This window comes from Budorcas taxicolor, chromosome 1 (genome assembly GCF_023091745.1).
Source record: "Budorcas taxicolor isolate Tak-1 chromosome 1, Takin1.1, whole genome shotgun sequence".
NCBI classification, from domain to species: Eukaryota; Metazoa; Chordata; class Mammalia; order Artiodactyla; family Bovidae; genus Budorcas; species Budorcas taxicolor.
The window spans coordinates 207,575,579-207,602,191 of record NC_068910.1 but is presented as its reverse complement, the minus strand read 5'-3'; the positions used below and the strand labels follow the sequence as shown (position 1 = coordinate 207,602,191).

General features: G+C 53.7%; 1 pseudogene; it reads left to right on the top strand.

Annotated features, from left to right (window-relative positions):
- Positions 1-503: 503 nt before the first annotated feature.
- On the top strand, positions 504-23,020 carry LOC128053260 (E3 ubiquitin-protein ligase RING2-like; annotated as a pseudogene).
- The last annotated feature ends 3,593 nt before the right edge of the window (positions 23,021-26,613 follow it).

The following is a 26,613-nucleotide window of genomic DNA, read 5'->3' as shown; positions in this document are numbered from 1 at the left end:
GCATGTTGACACTCGTGTGAATGTGTACACACGCAGTTTGTGCAGGTGGGTGAGCGGCTGTGGAATCCGCCTGTCTGGGTCCTCACACCGTCTCACTTGGGGAGCCAGGCAGTGGGTGGCAGGAGAGGAGAGGCCAGGGCTCTTTGCGGGGAGGGGGTGGCACACCTCCCCTGTTATCTAAGAACTCCCTCCAGCCTCCCCGCTTCCCAGGGAGATGCCTGATGCATGCCACCCTCCTCCTTTCAGGGAGGCCATCCTCGGCTCCACCTTTGCCAATGAAGAAGCCAGGGCAGCGAGGTGCTTGAGCGGGTCACCCCAAAGTGTGACTTTGACCCCATCTCCTTGGATGTGCACTGGCCCCCAAGCCGCGGATGCCAATCTGTCCCTGCTGGTCAGACATCAGACTCATAGGAAGGAGTGCCCTTTGACAGTGTCACTTCCATGGGGACCAGTGGCTCCAGGCTGTGAGGGGTGGCACCTGGCTGGATGCTGGGGAGGAGACAATGGTCATCAAGTGCCCGCGGAGAGAGAGGCTGGTGGCCTCCAGGGGGATTCCTCCCCGCCGAAGCAGTAGGAACAGGACACTGCCAAGGGGGATGTCTCGGGGGGCCTGCCTGCCTCAAAGCAAGGAGCCGTGGGCTGGGGTTTCCACGCTGCCAGTCGGCCTCACAGGTGAGTGTGTGCGTGTGCCCAGGTCTCAGTTGGCTGAGGCTGCTGTGACAAACACCACCGACAGGACAGTCAGCCTCAGACACTGTCTCCAAGCTGGACGCTGGAGTCCGAAGTCGGGTACGGGCGGGCTGTTCCTCCCGAGCCCTCTCTCCTGGGCATATAGATGGTTGTCCGCGCCATGTCCTCACGGGGTCCTCCTGTGCCTGCCAGTGTCCTGGTCTCCCGCTCCTCTTAATCAGGCACCAGTTCTATGGGATCAGGACCCACCCCCCGCCGCCACCGTGACGTCATTCTCCCTCCATCACCTCTGTAAAGACCGCATCTCCAAACACGGGCCCATCCCGAGGTATGGGGTCCAGGGCTCCAACATACACATCGAGGGGACACACAGAGCCCCTCCCATTTTCTAGGAGCTGTGGGCACTGCTTCACCTGTGATACTGTACTTGTTTCCATTCCCCGTTTTTCTCTCTCATGTTTCTTGGAGGTGCAGCTACATCAGCTGGATTTCCAGGTGGGGAGGCTGAAGCTCAGAGACGGGAAGAGACACGTCCACAGACCACATGGGTCCAGCAGAGAGGAGGGTGTGGTCCCTGGGCCACAACACGACGTGACGAATGCTGAAAAAATGGCTCGTATGGAGGACCACAGTGGGGACAGGGAAGGGCCGGGTATCCTGCAGGCACGTTCCTTCGGGACTTGCAGATGCCCCGATAGTGTGCTTTGTGAGTGTAGGGTCTCTGCTAACCCTGGACCCTGGGAAGTGAGCACGGCTGGAGCACAGGCACGGTCAAGTGCCACGTGGTCACCCCCTCCAGACGGTATGGCCGTCTGCGTGCCGGTCCACAGCTTCTGGCGCCTTCTGTTCATGCTCCAGGTTTGTGTGGAGGGTCCAGCCATGCTCTGCTGTCGGTAGCCCCTCCGAACCCTCCTTACCGGCATCCTGTGCTGTTGGGACGTACGTGACTCTGAACGGGGCTGCGACGTGGTCGCTCTGCTTCTCGTCATCCCTGACGCCTTCCCTTCTCGAGCTGAGGCTGCAGGCCCGAGTCCCTCTGCTGAGCCATGCTGCCCCCGCTGGACGCCGGGAGCAGGTCTCAGAGCTGTGCTGGCTCGGGCCTGCCGGGGCTGGCTAGGCTCCTGGGCCCCCTCCGTGGCCTGTTCTCTCGCACACTGGGGCTGTGTGCTCCTCCTGGCCACACACCTGCACGGACAGAGTGGAGCTGTCCTGCCTCTGCACAGCTGGCCTTTGTGGCCAGTGCAGGGCCTCCGTCCTCGTGGGCTGCGCCCGTGTCTCACGGACCATACGGCCAGAGACTCCGTTGGCCAGCCTGGCCTGGAAGGCCCTCTAGCTGGGTCAGCTCTGACCCCACCCTCTGCCCCCTCTGCCCTGTAGACCCCCGGGCTCAGTGCACACTGCTCCCCACTCCTGGGTCTCCACCCAGCTCAGCCAGGAGGAAACTCTGGTGGACTGGAGCTGACGTTAGTCTGACTTGTTTGTTTGGGGGTATCCCTCGAGGCCCATCCCCCTTTGTGAGGCGCCCCGAGCAGCTGTCCTTTCCTGGGTCTGGTTGTACCAGGCAGGAAGGTCCCTTAGAGCTCGAGGGGGCAGGGACCCTCGTCTGCTCTGGAGCAGTTTCTACCTGAAGGCAGAGTTGCTGCGCCAGCAGAAGCAGACGAGCGTGTCACCTCATGGAGAAGGTGCAGACCTGGGGCGGAGGGATTCCTCCACAGGCCTAGAGAACTCTGACCACGGGGCAGGGGATGGGCAGTCCCAACAGCAAGTTTATCCATTAAGAACATATGTTTGTCTAGTACAGAGACTCCTTAAAAAACTAAAAATAGAGATACCATGTGACCTTTCAATCCCACTCCCGGGCATATGCCTGGAGAAACACATAATTTGAAGGTGAATGTGCACTCCTGTGTTCACTGCAGCACTATTCAAAACAGCCGACCTAAATGTCCGTCAACAGGAATGGGTAAAGATGCGGTACGTATATGGTGGAATGTTACTCAGCCGTGAAAAAGAATGAAATATCACCACGTGCAGCAAAATGGGTGGACCTAGGGATTATTATGCCAAGTGAAGTAAATCAGAGAGAGAGAAATGTTGTATTATATCACTTACATGTGGAATCTAAAGTATGATGTAAATGAATGTATTTACAAAACAGAAACAGACTCACAGTCCTCAAAAACAAATTTATGGTTACCAAAGGGGAAAAATGGGGGAAGGGATAAATTCAGTCAGTCAGTTCAGTCACTCAGACTCTTTGCGACCCCATCAACTGCAGCACACCAGGCTTCCCTGTCCGTCACCAACTCCCGGAGCTTGCTCAAACTCATGTCCATCAAATCAGTGATGCCATCCAACCATCTCATTCTCTGTCATCCCCTTCTCCTCCTGCCTTCAATCTTTCCCAGCTCAGGGTCTTTTCCAATGAGTCTGTTCTTCTCATCAGGTGGCCAAAGTATTGGAGTTTCAGCTTCAGCATCAGTCCTTCCAATGAAGGTTCAGGACTGATTTCCTTTAGGATTGACTTGTTTGATCTCCTTGCAGTCCAAGGAACTCTCAAGAGTCTTCTCTCATACCACAGTTCAAAAGCATCCATTCTTTGGTGCTCAGCTTTCTTTATGGTTCATCTCTCGCGTCCATACATGACTACTGGAAAAACTATAGCTTTAACTATACGGACCTTTGTCAGCAAAGTCATGTTAATTAGTTTGGGATTAATGTATACACACTTGTTCAGTTGCTAAGTTATGTCTGACTCTTTGTGATCCCATGAACTGTAGCACACTAGTCTTCCCTGTCCTTCACTATCTCCCTGACTTTGCTCAAACTCATGTCCATTGAGTCAGTGAGACCATCTAACCATCTCGTCCTCTGTCACTCCCTTCTCCTCCTGCCCTCAATCTCTCCCAGCATCAGGATCTTTTCCAGTGAGTCAACTCTTCACATCAGGTGGCCAAAGTATTGGAGCTTCAGCATCAGTCCCTCCAATGAATACTGAGGGTTTGTTTCGTTTAGGATTGATCAGTTTGATATCCTTGCAGTCCAAGGGACTTGCAAGAGTCTTCTCCAGCACTGCAGGTTCATTACTATATATAAAGTAGAGAACCAACAAGTACCTGCTGTATAGCACAGAGAATTCTGCTCCATACTGTGTGATAACCAACAAGGAGAGAGGCCGCAAAAGAATAGCTATAGTATATGTGTAACTGAGTCACTTTGTAAACCAACTATGCCTCAATATAAAAAACAAGTTTAAAAAGAGCATATGTTTATCAAACAACTTTAGGAAAATGTCTAGGAGGGCGGCATGTGGGGGAGGGGGGAGGTGTTTGTAGCATATGCAGTTGACAAGGCCGCTGTGTAAAGATGAAGACCCAGGAACCAGCGAGAAAAGATCAAGAACCTGATAGAAAAACAGGTGCCAGACACAAGCCGGCATCTCACAGGCATCTGTCAGTAAATGTGGGAGGGGAGGGTCTCCTTCACGTGTGGAGACCCTGTCCCAGCTCCAGGTCAGCAGGTAAGACCCTTGGGCCCTCCATCAGCACCGCTGGAGGAGCAGCTGGTGGGACATGGTGAGCATGAGGGATGCCAGCTCCACAGCCATACGCTCAGGGTGAGGGGACAGGGCGCATGTCCAAGGCCCTGCAGAGGGTGGGGTCCCTTCCAAGGCTGCACAAAGGAGACAGAGACAGGTAGACTGCTGGGCATCAGTGTGGGTGTGGTGAGAATGTTGCTGTGTGGGGTGGGTGAGGTGGGGTGAGGGGGGTTCTCAGCTTTGGGTCCTGGTCCTCTCAGTGGTATTCGGGGTAGGGGGGAGGCTCACAGTGCTCCGCGCCTGTGAAATCAGTGAAAAGCCGGGCTTGGGCTCCATGGGGTAGACGGCGGGGGTTGGGGGTTGGGTAGCCCACCCCTAAACCACAGCCTCCATGGGCCCCTTCCTCTCTCACAACACCCCCCTTCCCTCGTGGGCACCAGGCACCCTGCAGACACCAGCACCCACCCCTCCCCTTCCTACTGAGTGCTCAGCAGACGCCCGGCTCTGGCCCAAGCTTCCCTGCGGGGACCACGAGGCATGGCAGCAGCTGGGTGTCCAGAGCATCTTCAGAAGCCAGGCAGATGGGGGCCTTCGAGGGCTGCCCTGCATCCTTGCCACGACTCGGTGTGGACGCTGTCCCCTTGCCTGCGGCACACGTGGGGACCTGGGAGAGCCGGGAGCATCAGTGCTGACCCAGCCCCGTCCCCAAAGGCCGCTCTTCCCCTGGCTCAGCCCTGAGACGGGAGGGGCCACTAGTGTGGGGTCCCGGTCCTTTGTGAGGCACACCGCCCGCCCCCCTGCCCGGTGAAGGCCCACCGCCTTCTTTGCTCCCTGCTGGTTCTGGGAACACAGGAGGTGGGGGTGCAGGCTGTGCTTCCTGAGGAAGTTTCTTCAGGAAATGCATGGGCCCCGGGGAGCCCAGATCTGATGCTGGACACAAGCCTGGGGGCCGGGCTACAGCCTGCAGGGCAAGGGGGCTGGGTAGCAGGGAGCAGGCCAGCCCAGCCCTCACCTCCCAGGAGCCCAGCCCAGGGCCAGCCTCCCTCTACACTCCAGGCCAGGATGGCCTGTGCTGCAGGGACCAGACTTCCTGGAACCGGCCCAGCATGGGGCTCTGGCCAGGGCCTCGGGCAGGCCTGGCCTTCCAGAAGATGCCGGCTCACGAATGCTGTGCTGATCTGTTGGTTTCAAAAGGGAAGGATCAGATTCAGGCTCTGACCTGGCCTCAGATCAATAGTCCTCTCTCAGGAAGGGCTGGGAGGGGTCAAAACAGGGACCCTGGCTGGGATCCGGGGCAGGACTGCAGCCCGGCAGGCCTCTGTCGCCCGTGGTGAGATGAGGCCAAGCCCCGTCCCGAGACTCTGGCTCCAGGGGCCCCGGAGCAGCAAGGCTGTGGGTTTGTAGGGGCTGCCCCCCAAGGCTTCCCCCAAGAGGGGCCGTGTAGGGGCTGACAGCCCCAAGTGCTGCACCCAGTGGAGCCAGGTGGTGATTGAGACTTCGTGGTCCTGCCCACTGTCTGGGGGATCCTCAGGGCAGGGCGAGGGCCTCTGGCAGCGGCCGGGTTTCCCTGGCCCGAGGCCTCATAGAAGAGAGCTAACCTCAAGTGAAAGTTGGGGGCCTGAGTACACGGGACAGTTTGTGTAGGAGGGGAGGCAGAAGTGGGGAGCCCCACTTGGCTCTGTGGACAGACTAGGGCTGCTACTGACCCTATGGGGGTGCCTCCCACAGGGCGGCTGCACCAGGAATCCTGATGCCGCGTCTCCAGGAGCCACGGAAGCCTCACTTCCCAGACCCTCTGCCCCTGCCGTCTCCCTCTCACCCAGTCAGCGTCTTACTGCTGGGCACCCTGGTGGACCCCAGGGGCTAGGCGGGACACAGCAGAATCAAAGTGGGCAGAGACAGCAAGTGGATGAATCCCTAGATAATACCCTGCCATGGGGGGAGGGCACCAGTGGAACAAGTGGGCAAAATGAGGGCAGAGGCCTCAAAGCAGGAGAGAACCGGAGGCCTGGGGACAGACCCGGAAGCCAGTGGGGCTGGAGGGGCCCGGAGTGGCGCAGGGTCGGAGCACGGCCGCCCCGGGCCCCGAGTAAGCAGATGGTCAGTAACCTCTCAAGTGACCAGTGACCTCCCCCCAGGGGGTGACCAGAGGCCAGTGACCTCACCCTGGGGACCCGGTCGGCAGCGGTGACCGAGCAGTGTGGTCACTGGCCAGTGCGGGTGGCCTTTTTTTCTGGGAAACCAGTCCAGGAACAAACGGATCTGCCCTCCTCCCCCCAGACTCCCAGGAATGGGAGGGTGGGGCAGGCTCTCCACTCCCTGCCTTGGGGGTGGGGGTGGGACCGAAGTTATAAATGGAAGGAGAGGCTGTTGCCATGGTGACCAGGGCGCCTGCTTCTAGAGCAATCCCCGTTGGCGCCAAGACGCCCCCCTGGCCCCTGCCCGCCCTCCTGGGAACCGGCGGCTGGACGCCCCGGCCTTTTAAGGGCATCTCTGGATTGCTGAAATGCTATCTGCTGCTCTCAGGAGGAAGGAAGTTCTTCAGCTGAGCAGGCCCCCACAGGCCCCCTCAGTTTGGATGAGGGGGGCGCAGGAGAAGCCAGCTTCTGGAGGGTAGCAGGGGTCAGGGCCCCGTGATCTTGTTAGATGCGGGGAGTCCCAGCTCCCCTCTCCCAGCCTGGATTTGGGCTACTTTTCACAGGCAGCAGGAGGCCCTCAGCAGGAAGGAGAGTTTGGGGGTACCCACAGCCAAACCACTCAGGGTCTCATGTCACGTTTGTGGGTGGGGGCTGGGCAGGGGAGAATGGCTGCAGTCTCAGGCAACCTGGGAAGCAGCCTGGCAGTGTTCGAAGGATCCCCCTAGCTCCCCAGCCAGGCCCCACCAGCGTCATGGCAGAAGAGGGCCCTGGCTGTGGCAGAGGGGCCACACCCGGGCTCTGGAGCACTGGGCTCCAGGGAACACTTTGGGGGTCAGCCCCTGAGCCACTAGGGTAGGCAGGCAAGACCTGGGAGGTTCCTCAGACTCCTCCTCGCGCTGCTGGTGAGCCTGAGCTCCCTGGGTACCCCAGCTCGCTCCGCACCCACAGCGGTTCCCCTCACTGGTCAGTGCTGTGGCCCCCCTGAGCAGGCCTGGGCTCTGCACCCCGTGACGTGTCCTCCTCTGTGAGGTGGGTGAGGGCGGCCCCACGCTCTGTGGCCCACACGTTGCCGGGGGAAGCGGACAGGCCACGGGTTTGCCTATCCAGACAGGGGGAGGGGAAGCCGCATTCCTGCTGTAAAGAGCTTCGACTTTAGTCCCCTCCTCCTGCACTTTGTGCCTTGGGAAGCAGGGATTAGAGAGGGAGTTGCCCGAGGCTGAAGAGCTCACCCAGAGAGGGCCCAGCTGCAGCGTCCACATGGTGACTGCAGTGGGTGGGATGGGCACTGTGGCTGAGCAGCCCCGAAACAACACACCTGGTGAGACACGCTGCCGGGTGCGGATTGGAAGTGAGAGTGCTGGTCTCTCAGTCCTGTGCGACGCTTTGTGACCCCATGGGCTGTATCCCGCCAGTCTCCTAGGTCCATGGATTTCTTCAGGCAAGAATACTGGAGTGGGTTGCCATTTCCTCCTCCAGTTCTTCCCGACCCAGGGATCGAACCCGTGTCTCTTATGTGTCCTGCATTGGCAGGTGGGTTCTTTACCACTAGAACCACCTGGGCAGCAAGATTAATACACAACTATTGTGCAGAAATATATTGTATCCTACTTACAGGCAACAAACGATTCAGAATTGAAAGGAGAAGTAACATCAAAATATGAAATATTTAGGGAGAGAGCTTACTAAAGAAATGTGCAAACCGTGACTGAACATTACAAAAGAGTGCTGGAGGAAATTGAGATGAATTTGATAAATGGAGATATGGATTGTGTTTGCAGATGAGATGACGCAGTATGGTTAAAACGTCAGGTCTCTCCAGATCGACTTGGTCCTTCGGAGCAACCCCCAGCCTAAATCCGATCAGGGTTTCGCAGAAGCTGATTCTCAAGTTCACAGGGAAATGTGAAGTGAGCACAGTTAGCACAAATCCGGTGACAAAGGATGAATACGGAGGGCATACCTAGCCTGATCTCAAGATTTGCTACAAAGTGACCGCAATTAGGACCAGTGTGGTGTTGGCGTTGGGAGTGGACAAGCACATGAATGGAAAAGAATGGATGGTCTGCACACAGGTCCACACAAATGTGGACAATTTTCCACAAAGTGCAAACGCAGTTCAACCGAGAAAAGATCGTCTTTTCAACAAGTGCTGTGAGGACAGTGGGTGTTCAAGGACACACAGGTGGAACTTGGATCCCAACCTCTCACTGTGTACTGACATTAACTCAAAATCATAGACCTGTGTGTATGATCTAAAACTAAGATTTCTAGTAGGGAACATAAGGAGAGTATCCTTGTAACCCTGAGTTAGGAAAAGATTTCTTAGATAAAACTCCGACATGAGCCATAAAAGAAAATGGATAAATTGGACTTTATGAGATGAGGAGCTTTGCTCTTCCAAGTTGGGAAGACCAGCAGCAGCCTGGGAGAGAACTTTGCAAAGCTGAGAACTGCCTGAAATACCCCCCAGTAGGAAAACAGCCCAATTTAAAAAACAGGCACGAAGTGTGAGTACACATTTCACCAAGAAGACACACGATGGCAAATAAGTTCAGCATTAGTCATCAGGGAAATGCAAATTAAAACCACAACCAGATACCACTGTGCCCTAATTAGAAAACTGAGAATTTAAAAGACTGACCGTCCCCAGGGCCCCAGAGATGGGAATGAGCAGGAACTCTCAGTCCTTGCTGGTGAGAGTATGAACAGGTCCCCCCACTTTAGAAAACAGACTGGAAGTTTCTTTAAAAGTTAAACGTACGGTCACCCATACGACCCAGCCATTCCACTCCTCGAGAAAGAGCCTTCATCCACGCAAGGACGTGCACACGAGTGGTCATTGCAGCTTTGTTTGTAATGGCCCCAAACTGGAAACAGAACCCCTGTCCACCGGGAGGTGGGTGGAGACACACCTGGGGGCACCCATCTCGTGAAGGATGATGCTACGGTGTGAGTGGCTCTCAAGGCAGTAAGTGACATGCGGCAGAACTGAGCCTGTACTCTGCAGTTCCACTGTACCTTCCAGAAAATGCAGACTCATCATAGTGACAGCCAGTGGATCTGTGGTTGCCTGGAGCTGGTGGGGGTGGGGGCGCCGAGATGCTCATTCTCTCAATTGTGAGAGGTTCGCAATGTGCACTCGTTCAGACTGCACACTCTGAATATGTGCAAGTCCCCGTGTGTCAATCAGACCTCAGTAAAGCTGTTTAGGATGCGGTGGTTAAGTGCTAAGTCACTTCAGTCGTGTCTGACTCTTCACGACCCCATGGACTGCACCCCGCTAGGCTGCTGTGTCCATGGGATTCTCCAGGCAAGAATACTGGAGTGGGTTGCCATCCCCTTCTCTGGGGCATCTTAAACAACAAAACCCCTAACAAGTAAGACGAATCCACTGAGTGTTCTCAGAATATTCACCGAACTTCCAGAAATGTGTACAGTGCTGTTTCAAAGGGACACAGCGTCCCCGTCTACAGAGAGGCCCCAGGGGTGCAGGCGCTCCTGTTCAGCCCTCTTAGCCGCCGGTCACCTGGCTCGGCTACACACCTTCAGCAGCAGCTGAGAGGGCTGAGGTATCAGCTCAGGGTCGCGGGACCAGAAAGTGGATTTAAAGCCTCTTCTGGCTCAAGCTGAAGCTGGTCCCTGGTCCCTTGGCCCTGGCTTCTCCTTGGTGTCGTTCGTTCACTAAGTCGTGTCCGATTCTTTGTGACCCCGTGGACTGCAGCACGCTGGGCTTCTCTGTCCTTCGCTATCTCCCAGAGTTTGCTCAAACTCATGTCCATCAAGTCAGTGATGCCATCCAACCATCTGTCGCCGCCTTCTCCTCCTGCCTGCAATCTTCCCCAGCATCAGGGTCTTTTCCAATGAGTCGGCTCTTCGCCTATCCTGGTTTAAAAGGCTGCAGGCTGGCTGGGAGGGATCATGTCCCCTTCCAGACCCTCACGCCTCCCCTGGCCCCTCAGAGCACATTTTCTTCAGTGGGTAGTGGGTATGGGGCCTCAGGCTGGCAGCGTCCTTTGGGAATCATGCCCCTGGCCCACAGGTCAGTTCTTCAAAAGATGTGGTAGCAGGTCTCCTGGAGCAGCTCCAGGGACAGGGCGGGAGGGGGTGGGGGGGGCAGTTGCTGGACATGGCCACGCACGATCTGCGGTCAGGCAGGGCCCGTGGCCAGGAGGACACATTCGAGCCTGAATCCCGCAGCCAGGCCCTCTGCAGTAGCTCCGTGTGTGTGCAGTGTCCGAGGCCTGGTGGCGGGGGCTATGGCACTGACTGGTCAGAGGGACCAAGGGGCTTTCTCAGGTGGCAGGGGAGCAATCAGGATGGCCACCTCAGCCTCGATGCTGCGGTCTTGCTTGATTGCTCTGAGTACAGATGAAATGCACCAAATATTTCTTCATGGGGGGATGATGGGCTCAGTGTTACGGCCCCGGTCCCGTACCCTCTCTGGTCAGCCTGGCGTCCAGTGTTCATGCTCCCCAGTCCCCCTGTGAGACCCCAAAGCAGGGAGAACAGCCAGGGTGGGCTGCAGACAACGCAGACGAGTAGCAGAGAACAGTGTCCTCATCACAGTGCGCGGCTAATATTTTGAAACATAATCAGGTTGCTTTGGGGATTCCATATTTTTCTCCAAAGCACTCTTTGCAACTTGAAGTTACATATATATTGAGATTTATTGTTTGTTACAGGTTGAATTGTGTCCCCAAAGAAGGCTGAAGTCCTGACCCCCAGCAGCAGTGTCCATGAGCTGATGTGGAGAGGGCCTTTACAGATGATCAAGGTTAAGATGAAGTCGTTGGACAGACCTTAGTCCATTATGACCGTGTCCTTATAAAGAGGAGAAAGTTGAGCACAGATAAGGCACACGGGAAGACATGATGCAAAAATGAAGGCAGAGATTGGCGTGATCCTTCTACAAGCCAAAGGACCCCCAAAGGTTGTCAGCAAAGCCCCAGAAGTGGGGGGAGCCTGGGATAGAACCTGCCTCGGGCTCAGGAGGAACCAGTCCCTCCCACACCCTGACCTCGGACTCCAGGCCTCCAGACAGAAAGAATGACTCTGCTGTCCAAGCTGTCCAGGCTGTGGTCTTCTTCAGGGCCGCCCCAGGCTCCTGATCACTCCTGTCCCCTCTGGACTACACACGGTCAGCACCTGCCTCCATCCACAGAGAACCTGACCCCCAGCCTGGTTGTGGGACCCTCCTGGACGCGTGGACCTGCTGTGACAGTTTGCAGACAACACACAAAAGACCCCTTGTGGATTAGAGGCTCTCTCGGTGACCCCTCTGCCTCTCTAGGCCTCCTGAGTGTGGGGCTGCTCCCACTGTCTGGGGTGCTGATGGGGAGGGGTCAGGCCCAGGGGAAGCAGCCGCCCCCACCCCCGCGCCAGGGCTTCTGTGGATGACATCTGTGAGACACGGGTGTCCTTCTTCACTCCTGGGAGCTGGCGCAGGGTCCCCACGGCCACAGCCTTTGAGGGGCCCCAGTCCTACCCTTTGGGGAGGGAGGCCCGCCTGTCGTGTGTGCACGAGTGTGCAGGCCTGTGCTGGGAGGTGGGTGGGACTCACATCTCGGTGTCCCCTGCGCACCATCCAGCAATGGCCCAGCCTGTTGTCCAGAGCAAGGCTGGATTCCAACCCCGAGCTCCTTGTCATCCCCACGGAGCACAGTCTTGCCGGGCCAAGAGACGCATGCTGGGAGTTGAAGGGGGCTTCAGAGACCCCAGCAGCCACTGAGGTGCAGGGAGGTTCCCCCACTCAGGCCGGTGTCCGTAAGGAAGGACAGGCACCCCTGGCCTGCTTGTGAGGCCCCGGTTTACCACGTCTGGCCACCACCGTCCATGCCATTGATTTCAAACCGCACCAGTGAGAACACGGCTGTTTCCCAAAGACGAGGCGGCCAGCCTCCAACCAGCCTCCTGATGGCCATGAGTCCTTCATCGGAATGCACGCCCCCCACTCCAGGGGAGAAGCTGCTGTGATGGGGGCTGGTCTCCCCGCACCACCCTCCCCTGGCCCCCGTCCTCTGGTTGGGTCCCTGAGTCCTGTCCTCGGCAGCATCCTTGAGGTTTAGCCAGACTCTTACAAAACAGCCACTTAGGGGGAGGTCTAGCTGTGAAATGGGGTTGAAATCCTGCACGTGGCCCCCGGCACTCTGGGGGGTTTGGCCAACACATCGGAAAGTCTGGCAGCTTCGGGCAAGAGGCATTTAAGCCACACGACCTGCTGGGTTTGGAGACCTGGCGTGATGGTCAAGGCCAGCCACAGGCAGGATGTGGGTAGGGGCTGCAAGGTCACTGCCACTCGGTGCCCAGAGTCGCTGACTCCTGTCCCCTGGAGGCCTTGGGGTCAGGGGCCACCGTCCAGGCGTGAGAACAGAGGTCCAATTCTCAGACCTCAGACCATGAGACCCAAAGAAGCCAGATGGGGTGCCCAGCACTTGGGCAGCTCTGGGTCCCTTTGAAAATCCAGAAAAGTGGGGCCTGTGGCCGGGCACCAGGCCCTGGAAACAGGAGGAAAGCCCCACCCTGGCCGAGGCTTTCCTGCTCTTTGAAAGGATCTTGGCACCAGGGTCCCACTCACAGAAGATTCCGGAATCAGCCTATTTCCCCCTCTCCTGCCCCAGTCCCTCCCTGGGTCTGTTTTGAGACGAGATCAGGCATGTTCAGGGTGGTATGGCTGTAGACCCTGGGTATGTTTGGAGGAAGGGCCTTCTGTCCTGCCCACTTCCCCAGCTTGAGCTGGCAATTCTAGGGCTGTACCAGACTCCCACCCTGCCTCTCTGAGGGACTTGCCTTCCAGCCCAGAAGCTGCGAAATTCTTTTGATCATCCATATAAGACATCAGCACACCTCAATGATTTGTTTTCTCTTTAAATTACCTCTGCTGCTACTGCTGCTGCTGCTAAGTCACTTCAGTCGTGTCCGACTCTGTGTGACCCCATAGACGGCAGCCCACCAGGCTCCTCCATCCATGGGATTTTCCAGGAAAGACTACTGGAGTGGGGTGCCATTGCCTTCTCCATAAATTACCTCTATGTGTGGTAATTTACCACAGAAACTGGTGGTCCAGTGGTAAAGAATCCGCCTTCCAATTCAGGGAATGCATGTTCAATCCCTGGCAGAGGAACTAAAATCCCACATGCTGTGGAGCAACTAAGCTCATTCACCAAAAATAGAGTCTGTGTGCCACATTGAAAAGATCCCTTACAATGCAACCAAGATGCCTCGTGCCACAGGTAAGACCCAGCACAGCCAACAAATAAATAAATACCATCTATGCTGTGTTCTCGTGAGCTGCTATCTCAGAGCACAGTGAACACTCTCAGTGACAGCAGATGTGAATCCACCCCATAGAAGCCTAGAAGCCAATTGCCTGGAAGGTTATTCCCACCCGGCTCTCAAGTTCCAGTCTGGGAGCTGGGTGATGACCCAACAGCAGCCACTCCTGGGATGTCGAAGTTGGGGCTGCACCCTGGGGAGCAGAGGGGCGTCCCGGCTGGGGCCTCCGCTGGCTTTCCTCTGCCAGGGACCCAGGGATTTCGAGAAGCTGAGCTGCTCCTGGGGGCCCAGCCTGCAGGTGGACATGTCCCGCTGCCCGGTCCTGGAGCCTTTGCCCGCATCTGAGAACCCAGGGCTGATGGGGCCTGTGGCCAGACATCCGACAGGGACAGGACCTCTGGTGCCTGGGGAGTGTCGCCCTCAGGCTCGGGGCTGGGGAAGAGCTTGACTACACTTTATTTTCTGGTGTTTCTCTGTGAGACCCCAAAGTTGGGTTGCAGCACTGAGAATAAAGAAAAGCTGAAGTACCGAGTGGCCTGGCCCGAAAGTGACTTCGAGGGCAGCGTTAGCCTGGACCACAGTCTGTGGTCCAGGTGACAGGTGACAGGGACTCCTCTCACATCAGCAGACAGCTGAGGCCACCCACCTCCCCGGGACAGCCCAGGATCCAGGTGCTGCCCCCTGACATCCCACCTGGGGCTGGGGCCACAGAGCTGGGAGGGGCCTGCTCACTACCGCCTCCCCTGGTGACACGTGGGGACACAGCTCTCTTGGTTTGGGACATCTGGGGAGAGACAGCAGGAGCACGGACCGAGATCTAAGCATCCTCCCCGACCCCGAGAGGAACACCCTGACCGCGGTGCTGAGGCTTCTCTGCCTGTGGAAGCCCCGCCTCCCCACGTTTCCACTCTGACGCCCAGAGTGGTCAGAACCGCCGTTTGTTTTAAATAGACTTTACATTTTAGATTTACAGGAAAACTGTGAAGATAGCGTAGAGGTTCCCGTCTGCCCTGTGCCCAGTTTTCCCTGTTGTTATTGTTGCTGTTCAGTCGCCAAGTCATGTCTGACTCTTCAGATGCCATGGACTGCAGCACACCAGGCCTCCCTGTCCATCACCAACTCCCAGGGCTTGCTCAAACTCATGTCCATCGAGTCAGTGATGCCATCCAACCATCTCACCCTCTGTCATTCCCTTCTTCTCCTGCCTTCAGTCTTTTCCAGCATCAGGGTCTTTTCCAATGCCTCAGCTCTTTGCATCAGGTGGCCAAAGTATTGAAGCTTCAGCTTCAGTATCAGTCCTTCCAATGAATATTCAGGACTGATTTCCCTCAGGATTGACTGGTTTGATGTCCTGGCCGTCCAAGGGATTCTCGAGGGATTCTCAGCATGAGCCTACACCACAGTTCAAAAGCATCAGTTTTTCAGCGCTCTGCCTTCTTTATGGTCCAGCTCAAAACGTGACTACTGGAAAGACCATAGCCTTGACTATACAGACATTTATGTACAAATGCAAAGTGATGTCTTTGCTTTTTAATGCACTGTCTAGGATTGTTATAGCTTTTCTGCCAAGTAGCAATCGATTTCTAATTTCATGACTGCAGTCACCATCTGCAGTGATTTTAGAGCCCAAGAAGAGGAAATCTGTCACTGCTTCCACCCTTTCCCATTTCTATTTGCCATGAAGTGATGGGACTGGATGCCATGATCTTAGTTTTTAAGCCGGCTTTTTCACTCTCCTTGTTCACCCTCATTGAGATTCTTTAGTTCCTCTTCACTTTCTGCTATTAGAGTAGTATCATCTGCATATCTGAGGTTGTTAACATTTTTCCTGCTAATCTTGATTCCAGCTTGGAACTCATCCAGCCTGGCATTTCTCACAATGTGCTCTACATATAAATTAAATAAACAGGGTGACAATAAAGAGCCTGGTTGTACTCCTTTCTCAGTCCTGAACCAGTTCCCTGTTCTTACCTGTTGTTAAGGTCATGCATCAGTGTGGTCCGTTTGTGACAGTAATGAGCTGATACTGATACCCTGATCAGTGTGGGATTTTGTTGTTTGTTTTCAGCATGTTGCTTCTTTCTGGCACCACAAATGCTCCAGGCTCATCTTGTTTATCTCCTGCCATTTCTCCAGGACGAGCCTTGGTTCCTTTCACTGGAGACTCATTTGAGAACCTTACTCACTGCTGTGGGGGTCATTGCTTCTAGGCCCTCTGAGCTGACTGAGCAAGGAAACACTGACCCATGTGCAGACACGTATCTGTGAACATTTCTCTGTGTAACCACCTGCATCTTCACGAGCCACATCTGAGTTTACATCCTGTGTCTGACCTAATCCACACTCTATGGGTCACTGCGACCTCCCCCCTTGCTTACAAGAAATCAGTCCTGAATATTCATTGGAAGGACTGATGCTGAAGCTAAAACTCCAATACTTTGGCCACCTGATGTGAAGAACTGACTCATTAGAAAAGACCCTGATGCTGGGAAAGATTGAAGGCAGGAGGAGAAGGGGACAACAGAGGATAAGATGGTTGGATGACATCATCGACTTGATGGACGTGAGTTTGAACAAGCTCTGGGAGTTGGTGATGGACAGGGAAGCCTGGTGTGCTGCAGTCCATGGGGTCACAAAGAGTCGGACACGACTGAGCGACTGAACTGAACTGAACTGAACTGAAAGTCCACCAGTCACTCTGGCTTCTCCCCTCGCTTACCTGTAAACTCTACCCCACCTTAGAATAATGTAAAGCAGGTCAGGGTGACCCAGAGCCTTCTGGTGGCTTATAGCACACTCAAAGCACCACCTGAGGGATGTCCTGATTGCATTCACCCTGGCCCTGAAGGATCGGAGCCCCGCAGCAGCCAAGCGTGGAGCACGCGGGTCCACTCCAGGATCTTAGCATGTGACAGGCAGGTGTAGACAGAGGCATGGATCACTGGTCAGTGTTGACAATGGCTGTGAGTGTGATGGGCGTTGGGATGTGTATTATGCTCTTCTGTCAACGTGGATAAATATTTGACAATTTCCTAACAAAAAGTCAAAAATTGGGACTTCCCTGGTCATCCAGTGGCTAAGACTCCGAGATCCCAATGCAAGGGCACCTGGGTTTGATCCCTGGTCCGGGAACTGAGATCCCACATGCCCCAACTAAAAGATCCCACAGGCCTCAATGAAGACTGATCCCAAGTGCAGCAATGAAGACCCCGCACAGCCAAAGAAATAGATATATAAATAAATAAATATTTTTTGAAAAGTGAAAAATCAACCATTGGGTGGATGGTTCATCCCAGGATCACAATATTGATTGAGCAGGTAATGCTTTCCCTTTGGGTCTTGGAGGGCTTCCACAACCCCAGAACATGCCAATCTAACATTACTCACATTCCAGGAAGACTTTACAACAAGCAGAGGTCTAAGTTAGGGTTTAAAAACAAGTCTGGAAATAAATACAAAAATGAAAGTGAACAGGATGGATTAGAAGCTATTTCTGTGCAACTGTAGCCATAATTTTGGTGATAATTATACTTGGGTGTGTTTTGTCTGCTTTGCTCTGCAAGAAGTTTAAAGTGTTAGAAGAATCATTCACACAAAATCAGTAATTGCAGTTTTAACAGTCTGAGAGAATTTCCTTACACTTAGAATCAAGCCTTAAATGGCTAAAAAAAAATTGCTTTTCAAAGTTCCTCTTATTTTTATATAAAGTTGGATAAATAACATTAAGAAGATAGAAGGATGCTGCTCAAGCTCTTGCTTCACGATTCTTTCTTCCTTGTGCTTCTGGGACAGTCATCACCCTCTCCATCCTCCCGTGTGTTGGGGCGTTGGCCCCTGGGGTGGTTGCCCCAGGTCGGGGCTGGGTGATGGGTGGTGGTGGTGGTGGGGAGTGACTGGCAGGCAGAGGTCCAGCCTTGAGGAGGGGTTGGGATGGGGGCTACCTCCTTGGTGCTTCCTACACTGGGTGGGCTGGGTTTGGGCAGGAGAGCTTTGCAGGCCTTGGCGGAGGTGGCACAGGGAGGCTGCAGAATGCAGCCGGGCTGCTCTCCCCTCTCTGCAGACATGCCCCTGGGGTCACTGCCCATCCAGGGTGCCTGCGGGGCAGATGCAAGCTGTGAGTGTGGCTGTCACACCGCCTCCCTGCACGAACAGAGAGCCACGGGGGCTCCAGACAGAATGTTCCCCAGACCCCGTGTGGGGCTCCCTCTAGGCTGCCTTTTGTTGTTTAAGTTCTTCTTGTTTGAGTTACAGAAGTGACAGCGAGGAAGGCATGAGGCCACATCCCAGGTGGCAGTGGGAAGCTGATGACCTAGCAGCTGCCTTCGAGCACAGGGGCGTGATTGTGGCCCTGAGGGCTCCCCACTAGGCCCCACTGCCCCCTCCCTCTGCCACCCCAGGGAGCAGGTGGGCGCCCACGGTGGCTTTACCACCTGAATTAAAATTCACCTGTGTTAAAAAAAAAAAAAAAACCTAACTAGAAAAGACACAGACACCCCAATGTTCACAGCAGTGCTATTCACAATAGCCAAGATGTGGAAGCAACCTAAGTGTCCATTGACGGACAAATGGATAAAGAAGCTGGGATGCATGTATACAATGGAATACGACTCAGCTGTTAAAAGTAATGAGTCACTGCCATTCACAGGACCATGGGTGGCCTTCGAGGGCATTATGCTAAGTAAAATAAGTCAGAAAGACCAACGCTTTACGATGACACTTGTATGTGGATTCTAAAAAAATATTGCAAACTAGTGACTATAACAGAAAAGAAGCAGTCTCACAGATACAAAGAACAAGCCAGTGGTTACCATGGGGACAGGGCAGGGGGAGGGGCAACAGACGGATAGGGGAGTAAGAGGTACAAACTATTAGGTATGCAATAAGCTACCAGGCTCTCTTGTACAACACGGGGAGTATAGCAAATATTTTATAATAACTATATATGGAGTAAAACCTTTACAAATTGTGACTCACAGGCTTCCCTGGTGGCTCAGGGGTTTAAAAAAAACAAACCCACCTGCCAATGCAGGAGGCATGGGTTCAGTTCCTGATCTGGGAAGACGCCACATGCCACGGGGCAACTAAGCCCATGAGCCACAGCTACTGAGCCCACGAGCTGCAGCTACTGAAACCTGTGCACCCTAGGGCCTGTGCCCTGCAACAAGAGAAGCCACTGCAACGAGAAGGCCGGGCACCACGCCTAGAGAGTAGCCCCTCTCACTGCAACTAGAGGAAAGCCCATGCAGCAAGAGGACCCAGCACAGCCAAAAGTAAAATAAATAAAAATATAAAAAATTATGAATCACTATTGCACACTTGTAAGTATATAATATTGTACATCACTAATACCTCAATTAAAAAAACATAAAAATTCACCTGTTTGAAATGTATTTGATTGGTGATTTTTAGTAAATTTACCAAATTATATAGCCATCAGTGGGCTCCCCTGGTGGCTCAGACAGTAAAGAATCTACCTGCAATGTAGGAGACCTGGGTTTGATTCCTGGGTCAGGAAGATCCCCTGGAGAAAGGCATGTTTACCCACTTCAGTATTCTTGACTGGAGAATTCCATGGACAGAGGAGTCCTCCATGGGGCTGCAAAGAGCTGGATACAACTGAGCAACTAACACTTTCACAGCCATCTGGGTAACCCACTTTTAGAATATTTCCATCACCTCAAAATATCCCTTTTGCCCCTTTTAGCTAATTCTTGTTCCCACTCAGCTCTGAGCGACCACGAATCAGCTTCCTGTCTGTGGGTTTGTCACCTGGACGTTTACTGTAATGGAGACCATCCAGCCTGTGTGTAGGTCACCTAACACATTTCCAGTGTCATCCAGGGCAGCAAGCAGCGCTTCACTTCTCAAGGTGGAGTACTTCTCCATCGTGTGAGTGGACACATATTGGCCCCTCTCACCTGCTGATGGCATTTGGGTCACTTCTGCCTCCTGGCTGTTGGCAGTCAAGCTGCTGAACATTTGCGAACAGTTGTATCAGGTCTTTCGCTGGACCTTCGTTTTCATCTCTCTTGGGCAGACATTGCAGGAGTCTCTGTTATTAAAGCTGTGCTTTTGGAGTTGGTCAGATGTGCCCAGGACACAGAGTTCACAAGGAACAGAAGGAATAGATGGAAAGGTGGGCAGTGAAGTTGATATCCTGTGAACTCCCAAGGCTGTCACCGTCACTGCAGGCATGGGAGCTCCATGCCTGTCAATTTTTTTTAAAATTTTTGTTTTGTATTGGCATATAGCCCATTAACCATGTTGTGATAGTTTCAGATGAACAGCAAAGGGACTCAGACCAACATGCACATGTCTCCGTTCTCCCCCAGTTCCTTTCCCATCCAGGCCGTTCAACTATTTCATGAGATGTGTCTTAGCTGGGGGTTCCCCGAAAGCAGAGCTGGAGGCAGATGTGGGTGCAGCTGGGTCACTTGATGGGACCCCCGGGAGGTGGCCCGGGGGTGTGAGAGGGCAGGTGAGGGAAGGCCACGTGCAGGAGCTCATCAGGGTGTCGGGGCTCAGTCCTGCCCGGCACTCCGAGCACAGGCCCTCCAAGGATGAAGAGCGGGAGGTTGGGTCTTTTCTTTGAGGACTCCGACCCCCTGGCTGAGGGCTGACCCTGGGGAGCGCCAGCTGCATTCCCTGCTGCCTCTAGGTGTAGACGTCGTGCGCAGGGGGAGGGGTCTGCTCCCTGCTCTGAGCTGGTCTTCACTCTTCGCTGTCTCTCTTAGCAATATCCCTCCTTTGCAGGCCTAACCACTGAAGCTCCGTACGGTGAAGCATTGACCCCAGACTCCTTCATGGAGACGATCTGGCAGCCAAGTGTTTAGTTGCCAGTCTAAAAACAAAAGGTTTCTTCTTGACAGAAATTGAGCCAAGTATCTAGACAGAACGAGGACAGCTAGTTGGGTGTTACTGCCTCAGAGTCTGGAGAAATGGCAACCCACTCCAATGTTCTTGCCTGGAAAATCCCAGGGACGGGGGAGACTGGTAGGCTGCCATCTATGGGGTTGCACAGAGTTGAACACAACTGAAGCGACTTAGCAGCAGCAGCAGCCTCAGAGTCAGGCCTTCTGCACTTTGGTGTTTGGCCCCTTCTCCCCCACCCTCACCCTCCACCAAAGATTCATAACCAGCTCCTCTCCCATCCCGTTTAAGCAACATCTGCACATGGACGAGGTCTGCTCATACACGTAGCTCCCAGTGAGACTTTGTTGCCTGATTTCAAAAGATGAACGGGAGAGTTTCATTGCAGAAGCTGAGGCTTGCCTTAGTATGCATCGGCACTGGCAGCCTCAGAGGCTTGTACCCGAGTCTTGCCCCAGCTGCGGCCAGTGGAGCCCCGGGCTGGGGCAGGAGCCGCAACATCTTGGGCTGTGCAGACAAACAGAACTCAGCCATTAAGCAAAACATGGGAACACACTTTATATGAATTAGAATGAACACCTCAGGAGGCAATAACAGATAGCTTAGAAACTGTGGTTTCACCTCAAGTCTACACAGTGAATTGATGTGCCCAGTTTGTTTGGATATGTTGAAGAACACCACACAAAAGACTGTTTATATCAGTGGTTTTTTTTGCAGATTGCATTGTCACAGCCCTCAGAGGTGGCAATAAAGAATGCTCTACCTGTCAGAAAGTAGGCTGAGCACTGAAGAATTTATTCTTTTGAATTGTGGTATTGGAGAAGACTTTTCAGAGTCCCTTGGACTGCAAGGAGATTAAACCAGTCAATCCTAGAGGGAATCAATCCTGAATATTCATTGGAAGGACTGATGCTGAAGCTGAAGCTCCAATGCTTTGGCTAACTGATGCGAAGAACTGAATCATTAGAAAAGACCCCGATGCTGGGAAAGACTGAAGGCAGGAGGAGAAGGGGACAACAGAGCATGAGATGATTGGATGGCATCACCGACTCGATGGACATGAGTTTGAGCAAGCTCTGGGAGTTGGTGATGGACAGGGAAGCCTGGGGTGCTGCAGTCCATGGGGTCACGAAGAGTTGGACATGACTGAGTGACTGAACTGGACTGAACTGAAAGTCCACCAGTCACTCCAGCTTCTCCCCTCACTTACCTGTAAACTCTACCCCACCTTTGGATAATGTAAAGCAGGTCAGGGTGACCCAGAACCTTCTGGTGAAATCTCATAACATCACCCATATCACCCAAGGTGTCATCCAGGGAGGCCCCCACTGCCACTGGCTGCTCCAAGGGTATGAACAGGGGCAGAGGACAGATCATGAGGTCTCCCTCCGTCTCCCACCCCGAAGCCCTTTCTGGCTACATCACCCTTCCCCATACAAGACGGTCACTGACGGTCACTGATAGTCCTTTCTCTGCCCATTGTGGTGTCCAGCATAGGTGGCCCCAAAATGTGCCTCAGAGACATACTGATTATTTTGAATTTAAAATTTTAAGAAGAACTGACTCATTGGAAAAGACCCTTATGCTGGGAAAGATTGAAGACAGGAAGAGAAGGGGACAACAGAGGATGAGATGGTTGGATGGCATCACTGATTCAATGGACATGAGTTTGGGCAAGCTCCGGGAGTTGGTGATGGACAGGGAAGCCTGGCGTGCACAAGTCCATGGTTCACAAAGAGTCGGACACGACTGAGCGACTGAACAACAACAACCTGTTGGGAAAAGCTAGTTTCCAAAAGATCACTAAGATCAGACCTAAACTTTGATGCACTCATCAGCAAAATTGAACCAAGTCGTGGTGAGTATGAAGCTTATCAAGAAAAAAAGCATTAGCTAGAATCAACAAGCATAACCCTCAGCAAGCACTTGGCCACAGCATCGAGGAAGGACTGAGATACAGGCTGTGAGCAGACTACAGTGAAGTGGGAAACAGATAGAAAATTATAGTGGAGCAGAAGTCAGTGGAGACAGCTCTCACTGCAGTAAAACATCCATGTACAGCAATTGGAAGCAGCACCTAGTAACAAACAGACCAAAACATCTGATGATTCTGGCTTGACTTGATAACAGCAATGCGAAAGTGACATCTGGCCCCGTAATGGACCATGCTAGTGAAACTGAGTTAGTGCTGAGGCTTCATCCCACGTTTATGGAAAAAGATGACCGTACACAGACAAGATTCATGAAGAGTTCAGGTAATGCCACTGTTGATCATTTATCCAAGCATCTGGCTGTGAGGTTAGCTTTAGAAGAACTTTGAACCAAAGGAGAATCAAGCCAGACGAACCTAGATACAGCCAGTAAAAAGCAGTATGTCATTTACATAGCCACAGCCAGGGGCCAGTTCAATGTGTTAAATGGCTCTTTCTCTTCGGAATTGGTCAGTGAGAAATACTGGAAGGTGAACAAGCCCATGGAACTTCATTATGCACCCACAAAGGAGCACAAATGAGGTTTTACTAAAACCAATTCTGAGAATGAACTTTTTTATAGCCTATTTCCTTAATATTAAAGATGTACCGTCATTACTTTTATGGACAGAAGAAAAAAAGAAAAGATGAACGGGAAACAAAGGGAGTATTAGACACAGGAGGAAAGGCTGGAACATTAAGGAGAAATCACAAGATTAATGGAACAAGCAGAGCTAATGCAGGGAACTAAAGGAGGTTTTAAATAAAAGTCCAAGTAGTATTCACAGAGAAGTTTGAGAATGTACCGAATCTGTAAAACAAGAAAAAGAGGGTAGAAAAGAGAAGAACAAAGAATACAGTTGAGCTCTTTGCAAAAAAACTTTTTAATGTAAACCTTTGTATATTGTTTTGGTTTTCTGAACCTCATGGAAGTATTACTTATTTGAAATAAATGAGTTTAATTTTTTAAAACTGATGAGCTCTTGAAAATAAACAAATATGATTAGCAAAGCAAAAAAAAAAAAAACTGGCACAGCATTCCATATCCAGATACCCCTCCCCCATAGACAGACTTTTAGACTTTGATTTTCTCTCTTAAAGAGCATTGCCAAGACTCACCCTGAAGTGCATCAAAGGAAGATGAGTAGGAGGACTGGTGGATGGACACTGGCCAGATGTGTAAAGTTTGAGCACCATGCCTGGAGGACTCGCAACGTAGCTGGTTAACTCTGCCGTGTGTCTGATGTTGGGAGATGCAGGGACCAGCCTTGGGCCTGCATCTGCTTGGCAGAACCCCGAGTGCCACCTTGCCAGGGCTCTCCAGGCATCTGAGAGCTACTGCGGGGCAGACATGCCCCAGCCCCTCAGCCAGCAGCGAGGAGGCAGCTCAGGCCTCTCTCCATGTCTAAAGCCCCAAGACGGGGACATGGAGAGGCCTGGGGACTGTGCAGTGTGGGTCCATTGGTTTGGCTTCCTCCCAGACAGGTGAGAACCGAGGGAAGTGCAGCCTGGGGACCTTGAAACAGAAAAAGGGCCCATGGGAAGGTGGTCTCTGTGTAGGGCCCCCCTGCCTGGGGCGGCACAGGGAAGGGGCAGGCGCCGGCTGACCAGGCAGAGGCAACCCCTGTCCTGTTCCAGCAGGCACCCTGGGCTCCTGGAGCCTGAGTGCTGAGCACTGTCGTGCTGTCTGGGCACAGGACTTGCCAGGGCTTCCTCCTGAAGGCTCTCATCCCCCAGTCTCAGGCCCCATGCAGCTCTGCTGGGCTCTGGTCCCAGGACTCAGGGCTGAATCCTCGTGTCCACTTCCACAGGACCACGCAGGGACCGCGTCCTTGTGCCGGGCATGGCTCACCCACGTTAGGGGCTCCCATCTTCTCCCAGTGGGTGTAGATAAGCCACCTGCCCCCTCTCTTGGCCCACCTCCTGCCCTGGGGCCTCCTCTGGGCTGGGGAAGAGGAGGCCCCTGCTCACTCATTGTGTGACTCTCTTAGCACCTCTTGGGCTATAGGAAGTGAGTAGCATTTGTGATAGCCTGGGCTGAATCTGTGAGGCGAGGGGGGCTTTCAGGCCAGCAGGGCTAGGAGAGAGGAGGTGGAAGGTGGTGCTGAGTTCTGGGAGCACCTGGTGTGGGTTTGCTTCACCTGTTGTGACACTGGCTTCAGGGAAGGGGCAGCTGAGCTGGGCACCCCAAGGTTGGAGACAGAAGGGTCATCAGCAGAAGTGGGAATGCCCACAGGTGTGTGTGAGGTGCGGGAGACGTAGAAACAGAAGGTGGAACTGGCAGCTGGGGTTGTCCGGTGGCCACTGGTGGCACTCTTGCCACTGGCTGTGAATGAATGAGTTATGATGAACTGCACCAACTGGCCTGTGGAACCCAAAGTCTGAGCTGGACTTTGGAACTGAGCTCTTCTTCCAGGATCCGAATGCCTTCCTGTCCCCACAGTGGCTGGGGTGCCTGAGGATGATCAGATAGAGCAAGGAGGGCCAGCTCTGGGGATCCAATCAAGAGGAGACGGGAGGTTCACGCTGGAGCTCAGAGAAGACTTTGGAACAGACCATCAGCCCTGCCGAGGCACACGGGCTGACGACACTCCAGAATGCGCCGATGGAGATGCCAGTGAACAGCAGAATAACGACGAGGTCAAAATCAGAGACGCCGTTGAAAGGCTGGGCTCCAGTGACTTGGCCACACTCGTGACCAGCTCAAGGGTGCCCAGTGGGGCTAATCAAGCCTCAGGAAAGGTGGGTGCCCAGTGGGCTGTGAGTTCACCCAGTGACTGGCTTGCACAGTGAAGACCCTGAGAGAGACCTTGACTCCAGCATCATGTGTCTCCAGCGGGAATGTGCACTGTCAGGGGAACCCCAGCCCAGAGGAGGCCCCAGGGGAAGACGTTGGTCTGTGGGCGTCCGGGGGCAGAAGAGTCCCGGAGGAATAAGGGCCCCACCCTCTTCGGGTTCATCTCTGTGTTTACCAGACTAGATGCTAGGAGGGCTTGGATGGGCTTTGGGAGGGTGGATGTGGCTGAGGGTGGACCGGACAGTTTGGTGACATGGAAGGGGCTGGAAATGAAACAGAGGCTGCTACAGAGAATCTGCCAAGAGAGAGGAAGGTGGGAGGGAAAGAGCGGGGAGGGAAGGAAGATGCGAGGTAGACAGGGCCTGATGGACTGGGGCCAGGAGGGAGTGGTGGCTGGCTAGTGACAGGCGGCTAGCACATCCCCTGTGTCTCCACACAGCAGGGGGAGAAGCCGGGAAGGAGAGACCTGCCTCTGCGGGTTTCCAGAAGCCCCTCTACTTGCCCCTTTTCCAAGGCTAGGTAGGGGAGTGTCTGCAGAGGTCGTTTCCTCCTGGAATGCAGGCCCTGATGCATTGAGGGGCCCTCTTGTGAATGAAGCCAAAGGTGGCCCTGAGTGTCTGATGGCAGAGGCAGAGGGGGAGCCTGGTGCACGGTGCCCTTGCAGACACTTATTGGGCTCTAGGGTCCCTTGAATCCTTGCTGCTGAAACTGTTTACCACAGATTGGGACTTGAACCAACGTGGCTGGGACTCAAACCCAGTCAAAACCTTGCTTGGGACTCAAACCCAGCCAAAACTCTGATCGGGACTTGAACACATGTGGCTGGGACTCAAACCCAGCCAAAACCTTGCATGGGACTCAAATCTAGCCAAAACCTTGCTTGGGACATGAACCCACATGGCTGGGACTCACTTCAGTTCACTTCAGTCACTCAGTCATATCCGACTCTTTGCGACCCCATGAACTGCAGCATGCCAGGCCTCTGTCCATCACCAACTCCTGGAGTCCACCCAAACCCATGTCTATTGAGTCGGTGGTGCCATCCAACCATCTCATCCTCTGTCATCCCCTTCTCCTCCTGCCCCCAATCCCTCCCAGCATCAGGGTCTTTTCAAATGAGTCAGCTCTTCACATCAGGTGGCCAAAGTATTGGAGTTTCAGCTTCAACATCAGTCCTTCCAATGAACAGCCAGGACTGATCTTTAGGATTGAGCGGTTGGATCTCCTTGCAGTCCAAGGGACTCTCAAGAGTCTTCTACAACACCACAGTTCAAAAGTATCAATTCTTCGGTGCTCAGCTTTCTTTATAGTCCAACTCTCACATCCATACATGACCAC